The sequence below is a fragment of the Myotis myotis genome, unplaced genomic scaffold (genome assembly GCF_014108235.1).
Source record: "Myotis myotis isolate mMyoMyo1 unplaced genomic scaffold, mMyoMyo1.p scaffold_m19_p_3, whole genome shotgun sequence".
NCBI classification, from domain to species: domain Eukaryota; kingdom Metazoa; phylum Chordata; class Mammalia; order Chiroptera; family Vespertilionidae; genus Myotis; species Myotis myotis.
The window spans coordinates 98172430-98189697 of NW_023416335.1; the positions used below are offsets into that span (position 1 = coordinate 98172430).

General features: G+C 40.2%; 1 protein-coding gene across 6 annotated transcripts in view; it reads left to right on the forward strand.

Moving 5' to 3' along the window:
* NBEA (neurobeachin) overlaps positions 1–17268 on the forward strand; it is a 1002985-nt gene that overhangs the window by 1383 nt on the left and 984334 nt on the right. The window lies entirely within an intron of this gene.

Sequence of the window (17268 nt, forward strand, 5' to 3'; positions counted from 1 at the left end):
TGTGTGTGCGCGCGCGCACGCGCGTGCTCGCGTCCCCACAACATGTTAAAATGTGAGGCCACTAAATCATACAGGTTGGTTTCTGTGGTTGTCTTAGACAGCGTGGCATATGGATAAAGACTCAAGGAAAGGTGTTAGATGTATGTAGCCCTAGGTTTTTTGTTGTGTGTGTGTGTGTGTGTGTGTGTGTGCGTGCGTGTGCCTTTTTTCATGATAAGAAATCCTTACTGCAGAACTATGTATGACTTTGTATGTTTTGCGCTATCTACTGAGGCTAAGAAGCGTTCAAAATGTTAGGGGAAGAAATAAGGAGAAGGGAATCATATATTCAGATAATTAAGAGTAGTTAATTTTTTATGTTTTGTAAATGCAGTTTTTGCTGCAGCAAAGCTTTCCAACAGTTTCCTTTACAATAGTCTTTGACATTAAGGTTGGGTTTTGGAAGGCAAGGCTTAAATCAGGAGCAATCAGCTGACTATTGTATTTAAAGTGGAGTCACAGCAATAGAAAATGTGCTTGCAAGGAGATTTTATGACACCCAGGGACTCTGATTTTTCAACTAAGCCATTATTTTTATTTGGTTTATTGGAAAACTGAAAGGATGCTGCAGCTATAGCAGTGATGCCATGGATTAGATAATGTTTATAGTTTATGCACCTCTTAAATTCAGAGAAGTTAAAGCTATTTTTTTTCTTCTTTTTGCTAGTGTTCAATTCAAAGATAGGATAATATCCGTCCTTGCTTTGTTATATTTACTGCTGTTTAAATACAGACCACCTCTTTCTACTTCTTTTTACCCTTTAAATATGTCACCATAAAAATCAGTTGTAAGTTTGGGTAACGTTACCACATTGATATAAACAGATTATTTTTAAAACACTAATAGAAATATTATTGAGAGTTTTAATTTTAATCAGCTGCAAATAGGAAGTTAGTACCTGTCTTCTTTAGTTTTCTCTTTTAAAAGAAAAGAGGTGAGATCTCAAAATATGTTAGTATTTTAGCAGGTACTGTATTTCTTCTATAACTTTATTTCTGTAAATTTGAAAGAACACATTTGAAGTGTTTTTCCAGTTTTCACCAAACCAATACCAATTTTACTTTAAAAGATGTGCTATTTGGCTATTTTAACATCTGTTTACATGCTTACTTAATACATTTTAACGTGATAAGAGGCAATAGAGTTCTCACAAGCTGGAAACTGATTTGAATGGGTCTGGAATCTGCAGTAGTGCCAATGTCTGCTAGATCAGTCCTTAACAGATGGGGTTCTATAGATACACAGTAGATTAAGAAAGGAAGTGAAGTATTTCTTTTGAGGTAAAACAAGACATTTAACTCTCTTCAGTGCAATGAAAACCTGCCATGAAGTCTCATATGCAAACATTATTGTAGAGATTAACTTTACTTATACTATTAAGGTTCAGATTATTCAGAAATAAGTTAGTACTGAAATGGTATATCCCCAAATCTACTTAGCACCTTGAAACTGCATTAATTTTTGGAATAAACAAAGTTAGGTTTAAAATTTCTTTGTATGTGTTTAAAGAATGCAATGAATCTTTAAATGGAACTTTTGGGGAAAACAAATGACAAAAGGAGCTACTTGCTAATTAAGTTAATTGTATTGATTGTGGAATACATATTGGTCATATGAAGGGTCATATTTCTTTAATAGTAGTTTTAGGTCTTTATCTTTCTAATATACTCATAATGAAAATGTCATGTGAAAACTTAAACTGATTCTGAAAATATTTGGAAATCTTAGGAATTTAAAAAATAATTATCAAACTTAATTCTATTTGTTTAATAAGTACAATCCAGTAAAATCCACTTAGGGCACTCAGTGACTTGTTAGAGATTAGAGCGTTATCTCTAAAGTGAGTGGTGTTTTTTTTTGAAATCTTAATTTAAAACATTAAATAAAAATGATAGGTGGAAATAGAATAATATCTATCACAGTGCCCTTTATGACAGAAAAGAGAAAAACTAGTGAAAATTAAAAACAAGAGTTTCTGCCTTAAACAGTACCCTTTTCTCAGTCACCTCTGTCAAAATATTTTCTTTCTATTTTTTCCTGTACATTCTTTATATATAATATGAGACTACTAATACTTGGTTTTTAGGTGCTATTTCTCACATGTCTTGCCAAAGAATTAAAAGTTTTGCAGAGTAAAGTTTAGGCATGCAGCAAAATATAGGATTTCTTCAAACACAGCTGTGGCTATAATTTTTTGCTTCTATTTGCCTAAGGTAGAAATGTGTTTTCATTACTCACATTGTGGGTGTTTGTTAAAATTTTTTTTTAAAATATATTTTATTGATTTTTTACAGAGAGGAAGGGAGAGAGATAGATAGTTAGAAACATCGATGAGAGAGAAACATAGATCAGCTGCCTCCTGCACATCTCCTACTGGAAATGTGCCCGCAACCCAGGTACATGCCCTTGACTGGAATCGAACCTGGGACCTTTCAGTCCGCAAGCCGACACTCTGTCCACTGAGCCAAACCGGTTTCGGCAAAAAATTTCTATGTAAATAGAAAAAAATGAATAATTTCCATTGTAGATGGATATATTTTGTATATCCACTGACTTAAAACATTCATATATGGGGTGGGTGGATAGCATCTGAAAGATGAGTACATTAGTTTGTAAATGACATTACTTGAGAGCATATTGTCAAGGATTTTGCATTGTAGCTTTACTAATGAAAGAAAAACTGATCATCAACAAACTTTGGTTTAGAGAGGAATTATTTAATGAGACAGTATAAGCGCATTTATAGAAAAAAATTGATTGGCTGTTTTAGTTATAAAGCAGGTATACTATTTAATTCATTGCTTCCTTAACATGTTTCTATAAGGTTTTTCCTTCCTTGAGGTAAATGCTATGTAAATATAATGTGTTTTTTGTTTATAACATGAAAGTTTATTTTTATCAAAAATTTTAATATGAGCATATTTTTAGAAAACATAAAATAGGGAATTAATATTTACTTAATGAAAGAATGCACAATAGGGATTTTTTTTTGAATAGCTATCTATAATTCTATAGCATTTAATTTGTAGACATTTTCCCTCATGAATTACAGTGTGATATATCAGTGTATCCTTAATTGTAGAAAATGATCATTTTTTTCACATTTAAGTAGCACATTGCATATTGTATTGAAAATATAACAAATGAAAAAAGAATCCAAAAATAGGAAGATAGTGTAAGGAGCCTCTAGGACAGCTTCAAGCATACCAACATCCGAATTATAGGGGTGCCAGAAGAAGAGAGAGAGCAAGATATTGAAAACCTATTGAAGAAATAATGATAGAAAACTTCCCCTACCTAGTGAAAGAAATAGACTTACAAGTCCAGGAAGTGCACAGAACCCCAAACACAAGGAATCCAAAGAGTACCACACCAAGACACATCATAATTCAAATGCCAAGAGCAAAAGACAAAGAGAGAATCTTAAAAGCAGCAAGAGAAAGAAACTCAGTTACCTACAAGGGAATACCCATACGACTGTCAGCTGATTTCTCAACACAAACTTTGCAGGCCAGAAGGGAGTGGCAAGAAATATTCAAAGTGATGAATGCCAAGAACCTACAACCAAGATTACTTTATCCAGCAAAGCTATCATTCAGAATAGAAGGTCAGATAAAGAGCTTCACAGATAAGGAAAAGCTAGAGTTCATCACCACCAAACCAGTATTATATGAAATGCTGAAAGGTATCCTTTAAGAAGAGGAAGAAGAAGAAAAAGGTAAAGATACAAATTATGAACAACAAATACACATCTATCAACAAGTGAATCTAAAAATCAAGTGAATAAATAATCTGATGAACAGAATGAACTGGTGATTATAATAGAATCAGGGACATAGAAAGGGAGTGGACTGACTATTCTTAGGGGGGAAAGGGGTGTGGGGGATGCGGGAAGAGACTGGACAAAAATCGTGCACCTATGGATGAGGACAGTGGGTGGGGAGTGAGGGCAGAGGGTGGGGTGGGAACTGGGAGGAGGGGAGTTATGGGGGGAAAAAAGAGGAACAAATGTAATAATCTGAACAATAAAGATTTAATTTAAAAAAAAAGAAAATATAACAAGATACTTTAAGGGGATTTTGTGGGCTAAGTTCCTCTTTTTAGGCATATTGATCATATATTTTGATAAAAAGAAATTTCTGAGTTATTCTTCTATAATTGAATGTGACAGTAACTTTTATTCCTTGGAGTTTATTTGAAGCTTGATAATCAAAATAATTTCCAATTAAAATGTATTTAAGATTTTACAAACAAAAGGTATGTTCTGCATTTGAACTAAATTTATTTTAAAAATATGAAGCATTTTAGAATCATAGTCCTTAATATTAATAAAACCACATTTATTTATATTAAAATAATTTTTTGCATTTTAATTTATGTTGACATGTAAGCTTTTCATATTAACTTGAATTATATTTTATTCTTGCTATTGGGTGTTGAAAATTAAATTAAAATGCATATGTAATTATTGAACTTTCAGATTCTTGAGTTCTTACGTTTTCCACAGAAATATTAATTCCATCATATAATGACACTAAAGTAGCAAATATTCTCTAGCCGGTCTTTAGTCATGTTACATTAATTTTAAATAAGTACTTTGTATATTGCTAGTTAGTTTTTGGCAAATACGATGCTATTAATTAAATGTATCTCTAGGACCTCTCTGCTTTTGCTATATTTTCTCCAACACAATGTAAAGAAATTTATTGGTTCTAGCAGACCCAACCCCCATATTGGTATACTGATATAGCTGTATTATATTAGTAAAATTCAGTTGTCCATCTTTTTGACTATTTAAATATTATTTTGCATAAGTTTTATAGGTTTTTCATTTCTTGCCTGTACATCTCATATTTTATGAATTGTCTATATATCTCCTTATCTCAAGATATACCTGTCACTCTCTGGTATTATGGTTTACAGGTGGTTCCCCTCCTATGCTGTGAACTCCAAGAGGGCAGGAACCTATCTTATATATATTTATTCTTTGTATTTCTGAGTCTTGGATAAGTTAATGCATTTTGAGTATGCAGGATAACATTATTAGGCAGAAGATCAGTTTCTGAAATTCTGTTCAGTTGTAGGAACCAGACCCAAGATCCTTAAGTAAATTAGACTCATGTCAAATTAATATATTGTTTATTCCTATGACTAGAAATGTGTGTGGAATATGTATGATGTTATTTATGTAGTCATTATTTTGTATGTGTTATTTTAAACTGGTCTCCTGCAATAAGTAAGAATCTGATAAAAACTTTTCAGTAAACCTATGTTTGTCAAATATATAAGCACATAACGAAGATTGTGTTATTATTAATAAAGAATACATAGTGCATTGAATAGAAATTTAAAAAATGATGGTTAGCATTTGTCATATTACCAGGAATAGTGGATATCTCTTATTTTTGTCTATCTAGCATAATGGTAATGTAATGGGGAGCCACGGGGTCAGTCACAGGACTTGTGCTGGAACTCCTGTTGGCACTGCTGAACAAGTCAACTCATTCCATTGTTGGCGATGCCTGTGTTAGAATTTGATCAAAAGTGAATCCAAGAGCAAGAAATGTGTGTGTGATTCTGCTTGAGAACCTGAAGTTCTCTGTGCCTATATTAATTATTGTGTAACCATTAAATTTTCTCTTTTAAAGCTTATTGTTATTGTTGTGATTAGCTTGAAGTCTATTTAAATTGGGTTTTTGTTACTTATAAAGGGAAAAGATCCTTGGAAGTGTAGACATTAGTAACTGGAAATGGGACATTGTAAGGAACAGACCTTAAAAGGTTGAAATAGAATGCAAGGCAGTGAGGATGTTGCTTTCTCTACCGATTCCTCTTAAGGAATTATAGAGCAGCTGTTTTAAATTGTCACCTGTGTTATCTTTGCTCATGAAACTATTGAGACTAGAACTTTAGTGATAATAGAGTGTTTTGGGCATGTCTTGGGGCCTTTGATGATGCCTTATAAGAGGAATTAGCTTTGGTCCAAGCTGGCATGCCTGAAATCATAGAGGGAAGAGAATATTGTCTTTCCAACTAAGAGAGGCCCTTTCTGTCCTTAGACACCATCCACAATAGTAGAGAATGAGAATACATACCAAGAACCTTGAAGGTTGAAAATCCCCAATTTTTGATGAGTTTAAATTAGAACCAGGTAAAGTTCTGTTTTATAAGCTTCTCCCAAGCATCTCATGTATATTTCCAGAATCCTGACCAGAGTAACAATCCAGTTACTAAAGAGCTTTAAAAGAGGGTGCAACTAGGGAATAGGTGCTAGAATAGTTGTGCCTGGTTACACAGCTTATTGTTTCACATTGCTTCCCGGAAAATAATTAAGCTGAGGGCTAAGGGGATGAGTCCTGTGAAGGCCTGTTGCTTTGAGACTGAATATTGCTATGAAACTGGAAAGGTGGCAATCTAGATTCATATACTGTAACCTGACAAGATCTCTGGCTTTGTTTGCTAATTTAACCAGTTGCCTGAAGTAAATTGACCAAAAGCTTATTAAGCTTTTAGGGAAACTGTTTCCAGGATAACCTCAAGCCTAGTAAACAAAGGCCTGTATTCTTATATTTCAAAGGCAGTTCTCGGTAAGAGGAAGTTGGCTGCTAAAGCAGTACAACTACTAAAAGGAATATCTAAGGCCATAGAAGGTAATAGATAAGAGAGGTCTTCTGTGATAGTAATAATGAGTACTTCCAAATTGACTGACCAAGGAACTCCATTGCCAGGAGAAGGAATTTTTGCTACTCTGACCATTAATGTATGGTCGGTCTGTGCTTTTAATTAGTGACGATGGTTTGTTTTACCCTTTTCACTCTTTTAAGTAGGAATTAAGTTCTTTTACCATTATATATTAACTAGAGGCCCAGTGCACAAAAATTTGTGCACTCGGGGGGAAGAGGGGGTCCCTCAGCTCGGCCTGTGCCCTCTCGCAGTCTGGGACCCCTCGGGAGATAACGACCTGCTGGCTTAGGCCTGCTCCCGGGTGGCAGAGGGCAGGCCCAATCCCTAGGTGCAGCCCCTGGTCGGGCTCAGAGCAGGGCCGATTGGGGCGTTGGGGCGCCACCCCTGTCATGCACAGAGCAGGGCAGATTGGGGGGTTGTGATGCCACCCTCAGTCACGCTCAGGGTAGGGCCGATTGGGGGGTTGGGGCACCGCCCCCTGTCACACTCAAGGCAGGGTTGATGGGGAGGTTGCGGCGCCACCCCGTCACACACAGAGCAGGGCCAATCGGGGTTGGGGCGTTGCCCCCTGTCATGCACAGAGCAGGGCCCATCAGGGGGGTTGGGGCTCCATACCCTGTCACGCACAGAGCAGGGCCCATCAGGGGGTTGGGGAGCTCCCCCCTGTCACTCACAGAGTAGGGCTGATAGGGGAGTTGGGGCACCGCCCCCTGTCACACACAGAGCAGGGCCGATCAGGGGGTTGGGGTGCCGCACCCTGTCACTCTCAGGGTAGGGCCGATGGGGAGGTTATGGCTCTACCCCGTCACACACAGAGCAGGGCCCGTCGGGGGGGGCAGGGGGTTGGGGCGCCGCACCCTGTCACACACAGAGCCACAGGGAGATCAGGGGGTTGGGGAGCTCACCCCTATCAGGCACAGAGCAGGGCTGATCAGGGGGTTGGGGCGCCTTCCCCTGTCACGAACAGAGCAGGGCGGATAGGGAGGTTGTGGCCCCGCCCCCTGTCACACACAGAGCCACAGGGTGGTCAGGTGGTTTGGGCGCTGCCCCCTATCACGCTGATCCCAGTGCTGGGAGGCCTCGTGGCTCCGCTGTTCCCGGTGCTGGGAGGCATATTGCCCTTTTACTATATAGGATAGAGGCCTGGTGCATGGGTGGGGGCCGGCTGGTTTGCCCTGAAGGGTGTCCTGGATCAGGGTGGGGGTCCCCACTGGGGTGCCTGGCCAGCCTGGGTGAGGGGATGATGGCTGTTTGCAGCTGGTCACACACCCTTCAGGGTGGGGGTCCCCACTGGGGTGCGTAGCCAGTCTGGGTGAGAGGCTGAAGGCTGTTTTCAGGCTGGCGGGTGACAGAAGCTCCCAACCGCTCCTTTTTTTCTTTTTCTTTTTATTCTGGGCCAGCTTTAGCTCTCAGGCTCCAGCTCTTAGGCCTCCGCTGCTGAAAGCAGGTATCTGGTTTGTTTGGGTTCTATAATCAAAACAATGTATAACTCCGGCTCTGAGATCCCGGCTCGCTGAAAGCAGGTTTCTGGGGTTTTGTTTAGCTTCTATATTTGTTACAATGTTTCAAACTGCAAGCTCAGAGGCCGGCAAGGCAGGCGGGGAACGTTGGTTTCCTCTGTCACTGAAGCAAGCAAGCCTCATGTTAGTTTCAAGCTCCCTGGCTGCCCACCGCCATCTTGGCTGGCAGTTAATTTGCATATCGCCCTGATTAGCCAATTGGAAGGGTAGCGGTTGTATGCTAATTTTACCATGTTTCTCTTTTATTCTATAGGATTACTAGTGACCCGGTGCATGGATTCCTGCACATTGAAAGGAAATTAATTAGAAGGTGGCCAGTGGGGTAGGATTGGGTGAGATGGGCTGGACACGCCCTGGAGCCAACCTCCTGAGGTCCCTCCCTGGCTGGCTGCACCTAGGGTGGTGCCATGGCTCCAAGGGCCTCTGTGGAGTGAGTGGAATCCCTCTGGCAGGTGGGGTCCCTCGGCCTGGCCTGCGGGGATCAGGCTGAAACCGGCTCTCCGACATCTCCGAGGGATCCCGGAGTGTGAGAGGGCACTCTTGTCATACACGGTGTGGAACACAGACACAAGTGTGCAGTAAACCAGATTTGGGGCCAATAGTGCCCCAGCAACAACATAACCCATGGCCAAAGGTGGAATTGCAGGGCCCCACAAGGAATCGGGTTCCCTCCTCTCTGGTTTCTGGGTGTGTCACCCGAGAACTGCCACTGCGAAGTCACTGCAGCTTGGCAGCTCCTGCGTTGAGTGTCTGCCCCTTGGTGATCAGTGCATGTCATAACTACTGGTTGGACGGACACTTAGCATATTAGCCATATATATATATAATTATGTATATACAATTACATAGCTATATTGTCAGATTATTAGGTACTACCCAAAAGAATTTAGATCTGACCAATTGCTCCTAGCTCAAAGATTTTTCTTTGTCTCTCCTCCTTCCCCTGGTGAGATGATGAGTATGTTTTTTGTTGTGCCTAAGATAGTAATATTGCTAAACAGGGAGTTTAAAATGTGTTATATATATGGAAAGAAGTGAGTTTCTAAGGTGGATGAGCAGCCAAGGACTAGAATGTTTCAGATTTCTGGTGGTTTTAACTGCATAGAATCCATTGTTTCTGATGCTAACAGTTCTAGACTTTTTGATACTCCTTTGGGGAGTCATTCCTTTTTAATTCTTGTTTACATGGTTTGGGATTTCCCTGAATTCCTTTCTGCTTTCCTGGACCAGAAACAGAAACTGGACCTGGCCTATCAATAAAAGATATTGGTTAAAAATTTAGCTGCACATCTGAGACCACATGATAACTTCTTTCATTCTGCTAGAGAAAAAAAGGATGCTCATCACTAGAGTTGCTAAGATGTTAGAATGTAAGTTTAGATTTCATTGGCAATCTGCCACAATTAATGCAGAGTATGCTTGAGAATGAAGTTAGCATAGAGGCAACTAGAACCAAGAGATAGATTGACAGTGGTATTTTTGGAGCCTTTCAAGTCAATTATATCCCCAGACTTTTCAGTGTATTAAGCTAATGCGTTTCCTGTTTTGTTTAAGGTAGTTTCAGTTGGGTTGTATTCATTTCACCCCCATGATTCTGTTACCGGTAAGGGGACCTGGCCCTGAGAGGGTCTGTCTAGGGCTGGTTGGTTGTGTGTGGGTTCTTGACTTCGGCAGGAACACGAGTCTGTGTGACCATGAAGAAACATTTATTAAAGCTGGAGACTGTGAAACAAGAACGGGCTTAGCATAGAAGAAACAACAGGAGAGCCTAGGCTGGGCTGCCCTAGATTCCTGGGAAGTCAGAGAAAATGGGGCCTTGGGATCAGGTTCAGGTGTTATCCTGGGATGAGCTGCTGCTGCCCATTGCTCCTCTGGTTGCAAGCCTGCTGGGGTCCTTTAGGATTTAGGAGATGCATGCCTGTGGAGGAAGAAGTGGGAGAAGAAGAGGGAGGGAATAGCGAGGATTGCTCCCCAGAGGGAGAGATTACACTAGGTCCTTTGTCTTGAGGCTTTATCTCTTTCTTGCTGGTGGGAATCTTAGGGGAGGTCTCAGGAGAGGGTTTCAACAGAATATTCATCAGTTTTCTAGGTGTGCTCCTCAGGGTCATGGTCTTCATTGATTGGTTAGTGTCAGAGCAGGGGGTCATTAGCCATTGTAGCTGGTTCTGGTGTTGCCCACCTGGTTTTGATGCTTTTCTGGATCTGGAGCAGATGTATAACTGAGGCCTAGATTTATTTTTAGGGAGGTGACCTTCTATAAATTGCTTTGTAATGTTGTTTAGCTGTCTCAGTTTTCCTATTTCACTGTCCTGCCTCAATTCCTGATTAATATTCTGAATTAATTTTTAAAACATTATTGGGTATTATGTATTACAGGACAAATAATAAGAAAAAACTTGGGACTACATCAAAATAAAAAGCTTCTGCACAGCAAAAGAAACCAACAACAAAACAACGAGAAAACCCACTGTGTGGGAAAACATATTTGCCAATGTCATATCTGATAAGGGCCTAATCTCCAAAATTTATAGGGAACTCATACAACTTAACAAAAGGAAGATAAACAATCCAATCAAAAAATGGGCAAAGGACCTAAATAGACACCTTTCAAAAGAGGACATTCAGAAAGCCAAGAGACATATGAAAACATGCTCAAAGTCACTAATCATCCGAGAGATGCAAATCAAAACAACAATGAGGTACCATCTCACACCTGTCAGACTGGCTATCATCAACAAATCAACAAACGACAAGTGCTGGAGAGGATGTGGAGAAAAAGGAACACTTGTGCACTGCTGGTGGGAATGCAGACTGGTGCAGCCACTATGGAAGACAGTATGGAGTTTCCTCAAAAAAACTGAAAATGGAACTCCCATTTGACCCTGTGATCCCACTTCTAGGAATATATCCCAAGAAACCAGAAACACCAGTCAGAAAGGATATATGCACCCCTATGTTCATAGCAGCACAATTCACCATAGCTAAGATCTGGAAACAGCCTAAGTGCCCATCAGTAGATGAATGGATTAGAAAACTGTGGTACATCTACATGATGGAATACTATGCTGCTCTAAAAAGGAAGGAACTCTTACCATTTGCAACGACATGGATGGAACTGGAGAGCATTATGCTAAGTGAAATAAGCCAGTCAATGAAAGAAAAATACCACATGATCTCACTCATTCATGGATAATAGAGACCATTATAAACTTTTGAACAATTATAGATACAGAGGCAGAGCTGCCTCAAAAAGATTGTCAAACTGCAGCGGGAAGGCCAGGGAGGGTTGGGGGGCAGGAGGTAGGGGGGTAAGAGATCAACCAAAGGACTTGTATGCATGCATATAAGCATAACCAATGGACATAAGACACTGGGGGATAGGGGAGGCTAGTGGACTGTCTAGGGCGGGGGGAAAAAATGGACACATATGTAATACCCTTTGTATTACTTTAAGCAATAAAAAAAATAAAAATAAAAATAAAAAAAAATAAAAAAGAAAAAAATTAACTTGGCAAAGGACTTGATATATTTCAAGAAAGAAGAAATATATATTGCTAGTTAATGCAAAATTACCCTTCACTAAATAATAGTGAGGTACCATGAATAAGAAGAAAATTACCATTAAATTAAAAAGAAAACCATAATTTTTTTCTAGGAATGCTTAAATAACCCTAAATGATGTTATTGGAAGGGTAAATGTTAATAGCTGTTCTGAATGACATTTTAACAATATGTATCCAGGTTTTTGACATCAGTCCTTAGTTCTTTAGACTAAGGAAGAGTTTATCTGTGGACATTTATAGGGGTTAAATGTAGTTTTGTGATATAAGAGTTGGCAAAAACCTAAATCTTCAACAGTAGGAAAGGTTAAATAAATTATTTTACATTCATGTTATGGAATATCATACAGTCATTAAAACTTTATGTGCCTCAGTTTCATTAGGTGTAAAAGGGGATATTTACCTTAAGGTTTTTGTACAGATTAAATGAATTTATATGTATATACAGACGAATATATATATATATAATTTTAATAGTTTATTGATTTTTAGAGAGAGCAGGAGGGAGAGGGAGAAACATTGATGTGAGAGCGTAACATCGTTGGACTGCCTCCTGTACGCCCCCTACTGGGGATCAACCTGGGCATGTGCCCTGACCTGGAATTGAACTTGCAGCCTCCTGGTATACTGACAGACGCCCAACCAACTGAGCCACACCAGGCAGAACCTTTAATCCTCACCCGAGGATATGTTTTTATTAATTTTTAGAGAGAGAGAAACATCAATGTGAGAAACATTGATCAGTTGTCTTCCATACATACTCTGACTGGGAATCGAACCTGCAACCTTTTGGTATATGGGATGATGCTCTAACCAACTGAGCCACTGGCCAAGGCATAAATTAGTATCTCTTAAAATGCCTGGTACAAAGCTAACTTTTTTTAGTGCTTACTATAGTTTTTTTAAATTTTAATTTTAATTTTAATTTTTATTCTTATCCTGAGCCTGGAGATATCTGATCAGAGAAAAAACATCTATTTAAAACATCTATTTAGCTCTTTTAGCTTGGAGTACCTGAGCCTGGTAAACCTGTCAGAGAACAGATCTCAGGTATCCACAGATCATGATCTCCTGTTAAACATAGGAGGTCTGTTCCCCTGAATCTTGCATAGTCTTTAACAGTGCATTGGGTCATTTTTCCTAATTTCTTATTTTGAGTGAAGTGGATGGAAAACTGGAGAAAGGATAGATAGGAGGTTATTCAAGTTCCTTTGCCAGGAATCTCTTCCATCTCTTCCCTTAAATGGCTGAATTTCACATGAAGACCTAGTAGGACATAAATGATGATCCTAGGTAAATAATACCTCCCTCTGGGAGCATTAGCTTGACTATTTAGAAGACTGCTTGAATAACAAGCCTAAGGGACAAGTTAGAGGAATAACAACGATTTTGTGATCACTTGTTTTAGAAAGTATTAGCCTATATTTCAATAGCTCTTAACTGTTTACAGTTCATTTGTGAAATTACTCTTCATTAACTAATCCTCAGAATAACCTTCTTTTCAGATACCATTCCTTCTCTGCAGATTTGGAAACAAAGGCTGTATGAAATGTCAAGTAGTTACACAAGGTTATCTAGGTATTAAGTTGGAAGAGTTGGGACTCAGACCTTCAGATTCAAAAGATGGAGTCTTTCCCATTATTAATTGAAATGTTTATCCAGTACTTAGAAATTATCCCAAAGGCCAGTTTTATGTGAAGAGATGTTAGAGGAGAAGGGACCAGCCAGCCTTAGTGAGTTGATTCTATGGTAGGGAATGCTAACCATAGAGGGGTTCAGGACAAGATGTTCACAGGAAATAAAAATGAATGCAGGACAGTTTGATGGATTTGAACACAAAAGTGATTTAGCAAGCCCAGCTGGTGTGGTTCAGTGGTTGAGTGTCAACCCATGAACCAGGAGGTCACGATTCCATTCCTGGTCAGGGCACATGCCGGGCTTTGGCCTGGATCCCCAGTAGGGGCTGTGCAGGAGGCCTCTGATCGATGATTCTCTATCATCATTGATGTTTTTATCTCTCTCTCCCTTTCCCTTCCTCTCTCTAAAATCAGTAATAAAAAAATATATTTTTAAAGTGATTTATCAAGAAATATAAACTCTGGGCCCAGTACACAAATTCATGCACCTTGAAAGGAACTGTGGGCACAGGAGTGGGTCTCAGTCCATCCTATGGGCCCTCGCTTGGCCCCTCCCACTGTGGTCCCTGGTCCCCTTTCTGCCTGCAGCCCTGCTCCTGCCGCCCTGTTCACACCCACTGATATCACGGAGCGATTGGGGCTGGTGCCAGGTCGCCCCTCAGGAGCAGGGGGAGGGGAGAAGCCTTCAGGGGCGATCAGGGCCTGCAGCCGCTGCTTGTACCCGCTGACGGTGCTGACTGATTGGGGCCGGCACCAGGTGCCAGCCGTGGGTGTGAGCGGCGGCTGTGGCACAGGCAGCGGGTGTGAGCGGGGCCGGCGCCTGCTGCGGGTGGGACTGCGGCGAGTGGGAGCAAAGAATTTTCAGTAACCACCAGAGGCTCTCCCCGATGACAGCGACTGATGCCCTACCTTGGTCTGGTCTGGTGCCCCCATTCACCTGTTCCACCATTCTGTCTCTGCCAGTGCCTGCCATGTTCCATGCTCTACCACCTGCTGCTGACGCCTGCCATGTTCCTTGCGCATCCCCTGGTGATCAGTGCACATCATAGCAACCGGTTGTTCGATTGTTCCACCGTTGGGTCTGTTTGCATATTAGGGTTTTTCTATATAGATTGCTTTTCTGATGGAGTCAGATAGTTCTTGTAGAGCTCTTTCATTTTTGTTTATGCTGAGGTCTCTCTCTTTTTCCCTCTTTGTCATTTCTTATTTCCCATCTTTGATATCACTAATTCTTTCCTCCATCTGGTTGGCTCTGTTTTCTTTTCTCAGTAGTTTACTCTTAATTTCCTTAATTGCATGCTTCATTTCTAGGATTTCTGATTGGTTTTTTAAAGTTTCAAATCTTTTTGGTAAAATACTCATTTTGTTCATTGAATTGTTTTCTGAATGCATTGAACTGCCTGTCTGTATTTCTTGCATCTCATTGAGTATTTTTAGAACTGCAGTCTTGTAATCTCTGTCATTTATTTCACATATGTTTATGTGTTCCAGCTTGCTTTCTGGGGATTTTTCATTTTCTTTCTGATTATCCTCGTTACAGTGGTTATTGATGGTATTTTCTGCTGTCCTTTGCCTAGGCGATTATATCTGTCTATGTTAATGGCCATTGGCAGTTTCCTCTGAAGAGATCTTTCTCCTCTTTTCCAATAGATGATGCTGAATTGCAAGATTTTTTACCTCTTTGATCTTCCAGTCTTGATCTCCACGTCTTCCATAAGGCAGTAATGCTGGGCTCCTTTGGATTGGGGTTTGTTTTGCCCTCACCATATTGGTGACCTCTGATCTTTGTGGGGTCCTGCCCCAAGCTCCCACGTGGGGATCTGGGAAACAGCAGCTCTATTGCACTAGCTCTTGGTTTACAGGTGATATGCTCCTCAACCTGAGTCCAAGGGTAACGGGAGGTGAATTTTTAGGAGTCCATGTCATGGCAGTGCTCTGTGGTTCTGTTTCTTTTTCTGAAACACCACTGCAGAACTGACACTGGAGAGCCACAGGGCAGAACCCTGTGCTCTGTTCCTCCAGGCTGAAGGAAGCGCTTGCTACTGCAGGCCTCCTCCTCTCTTCAGGCCATGATGTGAGCTCCAAGCTGTAGGGCTTTGCTATAGGTCCTTTGCACTTTCCTCCTTTCTCATTTCCCGTTTACTCTAAGTCAGGGGTCCTCAAACTACGAACCGCGGGCCACATGCAAATACAAATATTGTATTTGTTCCCGTTTTGTTTTTTTACTTCAAAATAAGATATGTACAGTGTGCATAGGAATTTGTTCATAGTTTTTTTTAAAACTATAGTCCGGCCCTCCAACGGTCTGAGGGACAGTGAACTGGCCCCCTGTTTATAAAGTTTGAGGACCCCTGGTCTAAGTTGTCCAGCTTTAGATGTTTCAGTGCACCGTTTCTCAGGCGTGCCTATGTATTGAACAGGTAATTCTTTGTTGAATAATAGTTGGTAAACTTGTTGAAATTTCAGGGGGAGAAGCCAAGGTTATTTCTCATGCCACCATTCCTCTGACATCCTAACTTATTTTAAGAGTGGGTGAAGTAGTTGTGAGGAACCATTTTTGTCTGTGGAAGTATGTTGAGCAAATAGATTTTAGTCAGATTTTCTGGGTTTTTAAATTAATTATATTGGGCTTTTTTTATTCCAGAAATAATGTTTAATAATGTTTAGTGACCCGCACTCATGACAAACTGTCATTTGGAATGACAATTGTATCCAATTACATTGAAAAATTATGCTAAAATAACTCTCTGTCTCTCTCCCTTCCTCTCTGTAAGAAATCAATAAAATATATTAAAAAAAAAGAAAAAAAGAAAAATTATGCTGCCAAAATCTGAATAAATTGAAGATGACTTCTTAGAAAATATGAGATCTAGACATTTACAATAGTGATTATAGTTCCAATGAGAGTGGTTGGGGTTTTGGACCAATATGATCTCATTTTACCTTAATTACCTCTTCAATTGTTCTGTCTCCCAATACAGTTAGAATTTGAGGTTCTGAGGGCTAGCATTTTTGTGTGTGTGGGGAGGTGGGGAGTTAGGAGGTACCAGCCCCCATATAGTCTCTTTAAATATGACAGAAAAACACCAATCCCAGGTTTATTGGGTTTTATAAGTTTACTCCTTCAGTTCCTATTTGCAGCACCCAATATTCCTTTGAAATACCAGATAGACCCACAGTGGCTGGCAGTAAATTTCAGAACTTCAGAATTTAAGTTCAGGTTCTCTGAGCATTCTGTGTTGCAGTGTCACTTATCCAAAATTGGTACCTCCCTGTAGTTGGGGAACTTTAAACATACCAGTGAAAAAAGCTTTTTCCCCTTCAAGAAAAAGGAAAATCACTCCTTAACACTCAGCAGGTATGGCTATGACGTTTTTCCTCCTGCCCCATATCTTCAGGTTTAGTTTTTGCAGTGGAAGAAGAGAGACCAAAAATCCAACCTGAGTTACAAGAAACAGACAGGGATGGCTATAAAAGGGAATGGCCAAAAGCAACTGAGATACTCCTTTACCTCCCACATGGAATATATGTGCTTCACAGAAACACAACAGGTCCACAAAATACAAAAGCTAGAATTTCAAAATCCATTAATCCAAGGGTGGTGAAAGGTAGGAAGGGGAAGTGGGAAGGTAAATAGCATGAGGAGAAAAAGTATTCAGATCAGTCCAAGCACAGGGGCTGGCAAATGCTAGGAAAGACCTTCAGAAAAACTTGTCTTTTCAGACTCACAGGTGTTGAAAATCCACATATTGGTGTTAGGAAGGTTGTGTCTTACCGGCACACACCAGAGACAAAAAATCCAATTCCTCAGAAGGGAATATGCAGAG